The sequence below is a fragment of the Balearica regulorum genome, chromosome 1 (genome assembly GCF_011004875.1).
Source record: "Balearica regulorum gibbericeps isolate bBalReg1 chromosome 1, bBalReg1.pri, whole genome shotgun sequence".
NCBI classification, from domain to species: domain Eukaryota; kingdom Metazoa; phylum Chordata; class Aves; order Gruiformes; family Gruidae; genus Balearica; species Balearica regulorum.
Window position 1 is genome coordinate 22,170,802 of NC_046184.1, and position 11,847 is coordinate 22,182,648.

The following is an 11,847-nucleotide window of genomic DNA, read 5'->3' on the forward strand; positions in this document are numbered from 1 at the left end:
TCTGCCCTTGAGAGACTGCATATTTGGAGCCAAGTCAAGCCCGTGTTTGACTTTATATTCTGGTTCTGCTCAGTTTATTAGTATAGTCATAGCCAGTGGTGGCACATGACTGGCAATGAGTGGTAACAACCTCACCCAGATTCTTCTAGAAGGGCTATGATGTTTCCTGTTTCAAAGGAATAAATAGGTATCTTTCACACAGGAAGTCATGTACGTACCCTTCAAGGGAAATACAGAGTCATGGATACAAAACTGGGAGCACACACTGCATTCAGGACTGGCTATCTCAGATACTGCCTCTATGTTCAGTTTTTCATCCGTGAAATAGAGAATAGCATCACTTCTCTCAGCACAGATACAGTGAAACAGACTTATTACTCTTTAGAAAACACTACATATCACACTGATAAGCACAACAGGGAACTCCAGAGGGGATTTTCAGTAGTGTGAAATAAACGAGAGGCCAGACATTGAAGAATGAAAACAATATACAGAATAGCTGCTTAGACAGTGAGCACTGAGTGAGATTGGGATCTTATGAAAACATAATGTGTTCCTATAATTAAGGACTGTGTAATGTGCACACAGAGGAAGAGCAGTAAAAATATGCAAGACAACCTTATTTCCGGCATTTCTTAACTTTTGAGTCTTTCCTGGCTTCTATTCTTAACAGGCTTCTAACACTTTGTATGTGTAATACTCTCTGCTAATCCAACACTTTCTTAAACTCAAAGAGCTAGAGTAAGAGCTGTAAACCATCTGGAACAGTTGCAAAGTAAATTACTGCCAAGAAATCTGTACTGAAGTACATCCCATCCCATTCCAGGTCTGCCCTGCATCAGCTTTAAGGCTGCATGACTACAGGAAGACACATGTCCTAATTAGCTAATAACACTTCACGCCACCTCCAAACTTTGGAGGCTTTCCACCTGTATCTAAACCTTGTTAATATGTCAGTATTCAACCATTAGTATGAGGCCTTTAATGAAAACAGTAATAGCATTATCTCCTCTGTCACTTAGGGTCACCAGCAAAGAATGGGTCAGCTCTAGGCTCTAGGGTGCTCCTCGGCTCCTAGCTGACATTAAATGTCATACATTTATAACAGTCAAGCTAAGTGAAGACGTTGTATTCCCACTTTACATTGTCATATGAACTTTTTATTAAGTATTCCCAGAGAGAAATGAAGGGGAATTTTTCTGATTTATATTAGTAGCCTCACTTAATTTCTAATTCACTGTAAATCATGCATGATTATTGTGCTGACTTTGGCTGGGGTAGAGTTAGTTTTCTTCACAGTAGCTAGTATGAGGCTATGTTTTAGACTTGTGCTGAAAACAGTGTTGATATCACAGGCATGTTTTCTCTATTGCTGAGCAGTGCTTACACAGAGCCAAGGCCTTTTCTGCCTCTCACCCCACCCCACCAGCGAGGAGGCTGGGGGTGAACAAGGAGTTGGGAGGGGACACAGCCAGGACAGCTGACCCCAACTGACCACAGGGATATCCCATACCATTTGGCATCATGATCTGTATATAACTGGGGAAGCTAGCCAGGAGGCAGGATCACTGCTCAGAAACAGACTGAGCATCAGGGCCTTTTTCCTCAACAGGTGGTGAGCAATTGCATTTGTGCATCACTTGGTTTATATATATATATATATTACTGTTGTTGTTGTTATTATCTTCCTTTGTTATCCTATTAAACTGTCTTTATCTCAACCCATGAGTTTCTTTTTCCATTCTCCTCTTCATCCCACCAGGGGGAAGTGAGGGAGCAGCTGGCTTAATTGCCAGCTGGGGTTAAAACCATGACAATTATTCATTTAATATAAAATGGTTTATAATTCTGAAGACTGTTAAATATATGTATAAAAGAAGGCTACCCAAGCAGTGCCTTCAGACCATTTTACATTGCTAGACGAGCATCTTTGACTGATGGATATTATATTGACATAGACAAATTAAAAACAGCATTCATATCTATATATCCCTCATATCCTCCAAAATCCAAAAGCTCAGAGCAGTCTAGAGCTGATTGGATAGTATATAAATCTGCTTATGAACAGTTAGCTAACTTAAAATATAAGTTTTGATCCAGGTTATGCAGACTGATTTAGGGCTCATTCCTTGAGAAGGTTCCTACTTTTAAAGCTTTATTAGTGCAAATGAATTCTATGAACACAGCAAGACAGCAATCTCTTTCTTAGCCAAGCCTCCCTTTAACTAGAAACACTCTTTGCTCTGGGAAATGTTTGTGTCACGCAGGGAAGGACTCACTTCATCTAATTTTTGATAATTAAGAGTTAAAAATCTCAGTTTGACACCTTAGGCTAGTCCCACAGTCTGTGGGAAGAAGCAAGCCCTTTGAAGATTGCATGTGATTTACACAGGAATGCGGGTTATTTCACAAACGTATTGCAGGCATCTGTAGTGCAACGCATAACATAACATAGAGCAGCCACAATGGATCAGCCCAAAAGTACATCCAATCCAACCCCTGCCTGTAAAAGTGACCAAAATCAGATGCCTAAGGAAGAGTAGAAGAAAACACAAATTACACTTGACTTAAGTAACTTCCAGGCCTCTAGCTACTAAGGGTTCAATGACTTCCTGAGCTAGATGTTTTCTATGTGTTTAGTAACTTCCTTAATTTTTTTCCCAATAAACTTCACCAGGTTCCCCTTGAACTTCTGTAATCTTTTAGTACATCCAAATCATGTGGAAAGGCTTTCCACAGCTTAGATGGACACTGAAAAAGCAGTTTCATTTGTTTGCTAGGAGTTTGCCTCCTTCTAGTTTAATGTAATGACCCCTAGTTCTTGTATTAGAAGGGAAGGTGATTGGTCCCGATATAGATTCTTCATGCCTCTCATGGTTTCACAGATCTCTATCACATTACCCACGCATTTGTTCTGCCAAATCTCCAAACTCAGAAAATGAAGGTGATTGTATTAACACATATGCTAAGTTTGAACCTGCCTGTTAGCAGCGTTTGTGAGCTCAGATACATTAACCTTCCAGAATGACCACAGCAAGCTCTTAGCCACAAATTCATGACAAATCCTAGACTTTGGGGGGAGAAGTAAAAATAAGTAGCAGATAAAAGAGAAATTATATTCTTTGAAGAAAGGATTTCAATTTCTTTTTCACATCAAAGTATTGTTATTACATACAAATAGCTTCATCTACTGGTCATATTATTCGTATGTCCATACATTCAAGTCAGGAGAATGATTTCTTAGCTGTCCATGTGGTCCCTTTATGCTAATTTGATCATAAGAGGACACATGCCTGAAAAGTCTGAACATTATAAATACCCTTTGTATGTGAAACTTTTCTGAATGAGACACAGCTAGCATAGACCTCTCATCTCATGACTTCTACATTCATTGTAAAAGATGCATCAAGATATGGCTTGCTGATGAAGGGAAAGTGTGATGGCTTTAGTCTCCAGTAGTAGCAGTTGATGTGGCATATGCTCTTATACCATGAAATGTGATCAGAAAAAAACACACAGGGCTGCATTTGCACCCTTGGCAGATGTCACTATTTTCAGCTGCCAGAACAACTTTTGGCAATCCAAGTGTAAATTAGATTAGCCTTGGAGTTGCTGTAACTCAGGCCAACCCCACCACCAGCCAGAGTGCAAGCACAACAAAATACAAAGGTGCCCTAAAACCACACTTGTTCTCATTCATTTGTAATGACTGTATCTCAGCTTGAACTAAAAATCAAGCCCACAGCCTGCAGAGCAGGGGAGAGAAGAGAATTTACAACCCAGAGCTCAAGCCTGCTATTTTCCAATCCCAAAACTGAGGCTGGTTTTTTGCCAGTGAACACCTTTCCTGCCCATTCTGCATGCTTGTTAGCTATCATAACAATAACTGATTTGGATAAGAATAGGACACATAAAACGTTGTGTGGCTGAAAGCTCTCATTTTTCCAAGAAACATGCCCCTTCTTAAGACACGGGAATGCAGTAGCTCTGGCTCTGCACGGCTGTTTTAATATACCTCCGGGAGAACAAGGCTTTCCTGGCAAATCTATCTTTTACAAAAGAGCCTTAGCAAGCCCCTCTTCCTTCCCTCAGTGGGAGGAGCAGGGCACTCGGTTCCACTGAGACCCAAGCATCTCACGTGGCGCACAGACAGCCTGAAAAGTTTTATGGTTACTTTGCTCTCACTTATCACAATGAGCCTTATGAGTCTTATTCTATAGAGGCACTTGGAGATCATTTTGCAAGCTTTCACACTCTGTCAACACGGAAAAAGCCAAATAAAATACATCTGTTTCAGGTAATAGTCTTAAATTAGAGGAGTCATAACAGACTCTAAGAAGCAGTGTGAGTTCTTCATTCAAGTAAAACAGCTACAAGGTGACCTGATTCACAACAAATCCTGGTTCTCTTACGGCAGATGAATATATAATTATAAAAAAACCTGGAAGTAGCAAGGATTAAATTACGTTGCCAGAGCAGCTTGTTTCTAAAGGGCTTATTACAGGCATGAACCACAAACCTGTGATTTTTCTTTTTTCACATGAATTGATGTCATAATGAGGTTTAAATGGAGACTCGGTGTCTACTTTGCCTCCCAAAGGAGAGGGGTTCCCCCTCTGCCCTGGGCATAGTGCCTCCTTCTGCTCTGCTACTTAATGCAAATGTAAACAAAAAGGAGAGTCAAACCATGAGAGCTGAATTCATTTCCAACTGGCTGTCATGGGTTTTCACTTTGGTCTCCTCATGGTTCACAAGGGTACCTTTCAAGTCTGGTTTATACAGAAGATGCTTATAGGATAAAAGGGAACAACCTAGGGCAGAAATACAGTACTGATTGTGAGGTGGAAACAAATCTGCTTATAGAAGCAATACATGTGGAACCTTGATTGTAGAAATCTTTAACACTTCTGTTATTGGAACTGCTGCGAATATAGCAGGAAATCTCAAATGAACAGCTATTTTTTCTGCCAGTCCTGAAAACTAATGTTTTTTTATAAATCTGTCCTTTCCAACACATATTGCATCCCCTCAGGGCCAGCTCCACTGTGTAGGCAGATTAAGTGGTTGCCTATGGCAGCAAAATGTTAGGCACAGCAAAATGTTTAGAGACTGTTTATTGTGTGACCGTAAGCTGGGTGAAGCAGACATTTTCCAGTGTGTGGAGGGCTACAAAAACCCTGGAGACATCACAAGCTTCCCCGGTTCTTCCGCATACAAGTGAGCAATAAAAATGTGCAGTTTCACAGTAAGGAAATCAGTTTTGTAAATCACAAGCTCAGCGATAGGGAATAGCGAAACCATGTACCTTTTAATAAGGAGATAAAAAGAACATTGAGAAATACGATGGTCTAATGTACCACTTAGCATGTTTTGTACTCTAACCTGTAACAGAGTCAGAACTGTGTCATTTGTGTGTAAATCTATTCAGAGCTACAGGGTCATCACCTTGAACTTTTAGCCATGGAGTAGTATTCAGGCAGCTGCTGACTATTTGAGAAGGCACTTGCCAATCCCAAAGTGGAATGAATATAAGTACGAATGTTTATTCATGCTAAGAACCTGACCACAGGGACTTTTACTCACTACACTTCCTTTAAAAGAAAATTGAGTCATCATTAAGGACACACATTAAAGTATTATCTCAGCAGAGCAAATGTTAAACATGGAGAAAGGATGGCCAAAGATGAGAATACAGCAGCAGGACAAAAGAGGATATATTCTTCCTGTAGTGGCACCTGCTCAGTCTCCAGTGCCAGATCTGTTTATCACAGTACGCTCCACTATTGTGGCGTACACCTGCAGTGAGGGCCAGGTCTGTGTGATCATGGGAGTGCTGGATCAGACTCAAACACTAGCCTTCAGCGTACTCACCACTCCATCCATGACATATTTCTATGCTAGTACATACTAAGTATGTTGGTCATGACTTTCATTCAGTAATTAACGGGACGATGGCTGCATCAGCCAGTGCAAGTTACTAGAGGGGTGCTTGGGCACTTAGAAGAGCCATGCAATTTAAGAGGGTGACGTGGGACAAGCTTACCTGCCAAACATAACTGCAAGGTGTGATTGACTGCCATGAATCCGATCCGTGGGTACTATCATTGATGAGACCGTAGTTTCTATCGTTATGTTCATGCCAGTTCTCCAGTAGCAGCTGACGTGCCCTGGCACAGATACTTATGGCACCAGAGGGCTCAGCGCAGGGCCACTGCCCGGGCACCTATCGCATGCCGAATGCGTGTTGCTGTAATGACACCAGGGGCCTGCGCCGGCCAGTTTACACTAGCCTGAAGTAGCCAACGCAAGCGGCAGGGATTAAACTGCAGAAATGCACCCCAGTCTAGAAGCAATCCACACCGCCAGGAGACAGGGAATTTCTAAGCACCTTTATTTCAGGATGCAGTAATTAAATGACCTCTGGTTTTATCGGGAACTGGAGTCTGTAAGAAGTCACTGATGTAGTAAGCCATAGGCAGGGCTGAAGCGCTTGGGGCAGGAGATGTCCCTAGGACAGGACAAGGGCTATTTTAAGAGAAGATAGAGGAGGGCAATTCTAAATACCACCTGCAATAGACAGGCTCCTTGGAAAGTGCCACATGCTGGCTGCTTTCAAACTTGGACTTCATGACTTAAATGGTACAGACTGATTGCAACCCAAGGAATTAGGGTGTGGGTTGGTGGTGAAGGTGCACCTGACTGTTTGAGGTACAAAGGAAAAGAACAGTGAATCAGAACAGAGAGCTTTGAACAAGTAATGGTTAGAAAGGCAGACTTGCATTTCCTGGCTGGCTGTTTCTTCTGGCTTCTGCAAATCTACTAGAACTTCCAAATCTGCTAAATCTTCTAGCAAATCCACTGGAATTGTATTATCAGTTAGACCATCCATCAAAAAATATCCAGAAATTCCAATGGTAATTTCTTCAGACAAAAAGACTAGCAGAGCAAAGCAATGTCACAAGCACACTTTCTCCTGAAGTTAATTAGGGCTGGCTGATTAGTAGCTCCTGCTTTGCTTGCAGTTCCCAGGCCATCCTTAGCAGGGCTGCTGGGGCTGAACTCAACCACAGGATGTGGAATAAATAAGCCAGCAGCCTGGTGCACTATCCCATGATGGGACATAGTTGCCTGCCCATCCTGTTACACATCAGATGTGGAGCCCCAAAGTTGCTGTTTTTCCCCACCCTGACATTTTTTGAGTCAGTTCTCTGCATCCTGTGTGCCTGCTGGATCCCTGCTGTGTAAAGATTTTAATGCCTGACTCTTGGAGTCAATAAATCTACCACAGAAATCACCAGTCAGGTAACAAATGGCAGGTTTTCTGCTATTATTTGGCAAATTAATTTGTTAAAATATAATTTCCCCTCCCTTTGACCAGCTCTAACAATCAGTTCCTCTAATTGAATTGTTGTGTCTTCTCGACAGCCTAATTATCACATATAAATTACTGGTTTTGGCTCAGGTGTGCAGGTGCAATAGTAGGATTAAAACCTGAAGTCAATCAGTGTTTTGCTGTGGACACCAAAATGGCTGGATTTCATTCAAGGTTGAAAGCTCTGGCAAATACCAGTAATAACTACATGGATTTGTTGACTGCTTCAAATTAAGTGAAAAGATTTTAGAATATTAAATCCAGTTATCAGAAGTGCATTGTATCTCTTCCTATGGATCATTTTCACAATATTTATACTACCAGTAAATATAAAAAATAAAAAAGATTTTTACAGTATATTTTATTACCAGTATATTTTGCTTCTATATTCTAGCATTTTATAAATGAAGTTCTGAATTCTTATTTCAGATTTTTTCTCCCTCTGGAAGTGTCTAAAAATTCTAAAACAAGTGAAGGTTAAAAAGGGGTTAAATAATTCCTACCAACAAAAAAGTGTAATTCAGCTAAAATTAAAGGCTTCAGATCAACTAAATTTATTATTGTAGGTTTTGCCAAAACAATTTGGCAATTTCTTTTTCACCTCACCTTGGTCTGAAATTTATTCTTGCCACTGATTCATTTACTGGACTTAAAAATTATATATTCTTCTATCTCTAATTTTGAGGAGCCACAGATACCGCTTTGGACCTGTACACGCTGCTCTGAATGCACCTCTTTGGAGGTAATAGAATCTTTTCTGAATGTCATTAGCCTTCTCGCCATAAAAACTCTCCCCCACAGATGGAAATTTCAGCTATAAAAAAATATTGGGTGAAGGAAATTATAGTTTTATGGCCTAACTTTTATACATCAAGTTCAAATTCACAAAATATATTTATTTTTATTTTATCCCACCCCCTTCATGGGATCCAGACCGCATATGCAGGGCACTTTAATTTCTCTCCTTTCTCAGAATCTGAACCCCACTAGGAACAGTTCCTTTGCGCTCATTATGCATCTCCAGGGTACACAATTCAAACAAGAGCTACCTTGTGCTAGCAGAGTGTTGATTTGCTTGTGCTCACGAAAGCAAGGAGAGTGCTTTTCAGGACGGGAGCAGGGCAGGCGGGTGGGGGAAGCTCTAGTTTTTTAATTAAAATATTATTTCAATAACATTGTCGAGTTGTTGAATAGCTGCAGGTTTTTCTCTTCCCTATTTTAATATTTCTAAAATGCCATTCACTTATGAAAATAGAAGTTTCTTTTCAACACATAACTTCTATGAAAGAGTTGTCTTGAAGGATACAATATTATTTATGGTTGAAAAATATCACTCTCCTCTGCTTTTCCTCGACATTTTTTTCCTCACCCACAGCATACTGTGATTTTTAGGACTCAGTCCTTACTCTTTACTTATGCATAAACATTTGCAGAACTATGGCCTTCAGCCCCGATCCTGCAAAGATCCAGTCTGTTCCTAAGCCAGTAGATATAAAGTGGCTACTGTTAAGCACACGATTTAGAAAACCTCTAAAATTCTGGAGTAAGGACTGTATTTTACGATTTCTCTGAAGCATCTATCTGAAACGCATTGGAGTACTTTAAAGTAATTGTCACTACGGGATATTTTTCACATTTATAATAATTCATAGTCTCTGTAGAGCATCCCAGCTTTCTGCTGTTCTTTTAAACAGTCATTAGACCACTTCAGAGGTGAATAAAAAAATCTACTTCTCCTTAATTCTAGTAAGAACCCTGAAAAGTACATTGTCTTTATGCCACTTGTTATGCTTTATTTCCCTGTATTTCTCCCCTTATTCTTCATTGCTAAAAACCTACAGATTTACTTTCTTAGACTGGATGATAATATCGTCTCCCTATATAAAAATACTGTTTTGCCTGAACCAAATACACTATTCCTTCATTTGTCAAGAAGTTTCTATTTCCATTCCTAGAGGAGGGGAAGCCAGAGGCCTAATGGACAAGTAGAGTTGCTGGTGAGAGTGGCCAAGGGCAGGCAGGGTTGGGGCAATGAACGTGTGTAGACCTGGATGGTCAGAGATGAGCCCTGAGAAAGACTGTGGGAGCTCAGGGGTATATTTATCAGTAAAATCACAAGCAGCAGTCAAGCACTCAGCACTGAAATGGTCTGACAGAATATATTTCCTTAAATATTACCTCCTAATTCATAGCATAGATGACCTTCCTACCCCAAACGTCTCTGCTGGCAACAGTGGAGTAGTACAAGTCAGGAGCTGCCATCTTCCAAATGAAAACAGTTGTCGTTTTCTCAATGTTAACTTGAGCATCTTAGGATGCTCTGCTGCTTTGCCAGATGCACTGAGCCAAGACCTCCATGAACACTGCCTTTTCACCTCAGCATTCTCCCTTCACTGGTGATCGTCCTATATTTCCAGAATGACACTCTGCACAGGCATTGCTTTTCTCACAGCTGCAGGTGTTGCACGGCGTCAAAGCCACGTGCTTTTCTGCCTTGACGGTGTTGTTTCACAAGCAGAGGAACAAAAGCCTAGCAGTACATCTGGCTCTTTTCTTGTTCGTTCTTCTCAGCTTGTGTCCTTTGTCACTGCATGCCTTCCCTGAAAAGGAGGCAACGCTCCTCCCAGCGAAGCTGGTTCACACATGATTTCATCACCTGATTCTGCTGGGAAACAGCGACCTTCACAGTCCTTGCCAAGAACGGATGAGTGTGGCAGTGAACTGAGGCCTGGAGCTGGGATCAAGGACGTGGAAAGCTACAGACCTGGGTGTGCTCTGGACAGCAGCGCAGTGCAGATGCAAACGCATCCTCCTCACGTCGATCTTCCAGAGAGCGCTCTCAAAGAAGGGGCTGACTATGGACATGGAGGGTCTGCCCTAGAGCTGCGTGAAGGCACGGGTCTCCAGGGTCCAAGCGTGTTGTTCACAAGGGGCCTCCTCACCGCTGGCTCCCCGTGAGCTTGAGATGTCTGCTACATTCGTTAGTCCCGATGCACGTGCACAGCCTCTCGATTACACCAGCAATGCAGATGAAGTCAGGAGGTAACTCAGTCTGGCATGTTGGGCAGCCATATTATCAGCCAGCATAAATATCACATCATGCATCCTGGCTAATTCAACAGAAATACATAGCTGTAAAAACATGTGCTCACATCTGACCTAAGCTTGCGGTTGCTAATGCTCAGTCTAGACTTAACAACTGTGGAACCATGACTTTAGTCATTCCCTACAGAGTGCCAAGGGCAGGTGGGGTGGGTTTACTTTCTTTCTCTTTTTTTCCACATAAACCCAACATGACAGGACCCAGTCAAGTACATCCCCAAGGTCATACATTTAGGTAGGTTTCCTCAACACAGCTACACAAAGTAGTGGCATATGCTACAGTAGGTTACTTGGAACATATTGCAAATCAACATTATATGGCTTTCAACACATTAAAAAAAACACAAGGTGGAGTAAAATAAGCATGTAGGAAATATATAAATGGACTCTTAAGATCCTAGTTTACTGAAACCCCTGAAGTTAATCTCCAGTGTCTGCATCCTAATATTGTTTATAGCACTTAGAGTTTGTTAGGTTTTTCTCTGATTATTTAAGGACTAATCAAAACGGTACCTTCACTCTGGGAGATTTTGCACTTTCCTCTGATGACTAATGACATCCCAAACAAATCTGAGCACAGGCATTTTTCTGTGGGTTTTTTTTTTTCCTCCTCCTAGATGGATTAGTGCTGTCATCTGCAGGTGTGGGGAAAACACAGAAGCCCAAGCACTGAGTATAACAAGTAAGCAGGAACTGCATTTAAATTAATTTGAAATGCACAAGTAATGACTCGCCTCTTAAGCAGGTTTTTGGAATGCTGGAGCATCCTCGTCCCTCACCGGGAAAGGATAACTGATGCCCAGACTGGGGATTGTCACTCCTGGCCTAATATATGCAGCATTTTTCTGAGAACTATTCACATCTGTGACATGAAAATATATAGATATATTTCTACTATCTAGCCAAATATAAGGTTCTGCTGTTGTTGTGTATAAATATATATATATATAAAATATATATGTATAAAACAACAGCAGAACTGTATTATGCCAGTTCCAATTGTAGAACTACAGTGCAAACAGCATCTGTGCCTTAATAACATTTACTGCTAGCATCTTCCTTGTCTGTTCCCATAGCTCACACTGGGTCCCATCCGCACTGAGATAATGCAGCATAAACAGCCTTCAAAAGCCCCTTCTACACATGAGCTGCTGTAGCCAGTCTCTCAGATGCTGCTCCTTTCATCGTGAGTTATATTCATTCTACCTCTTCCCTGTCTCATATGACTTTGACCCACTGATTTTGAATGAATTTAGGGACGGCAAATGATGTGTGACCTACTTTTTAAGCTGACAGTGTTTCACCTAACCAGAGGTGCCTGAGCATCCTTCACCACGCATTTAAACTTGGTGCCTTTGATGAGTCAGTTCCCT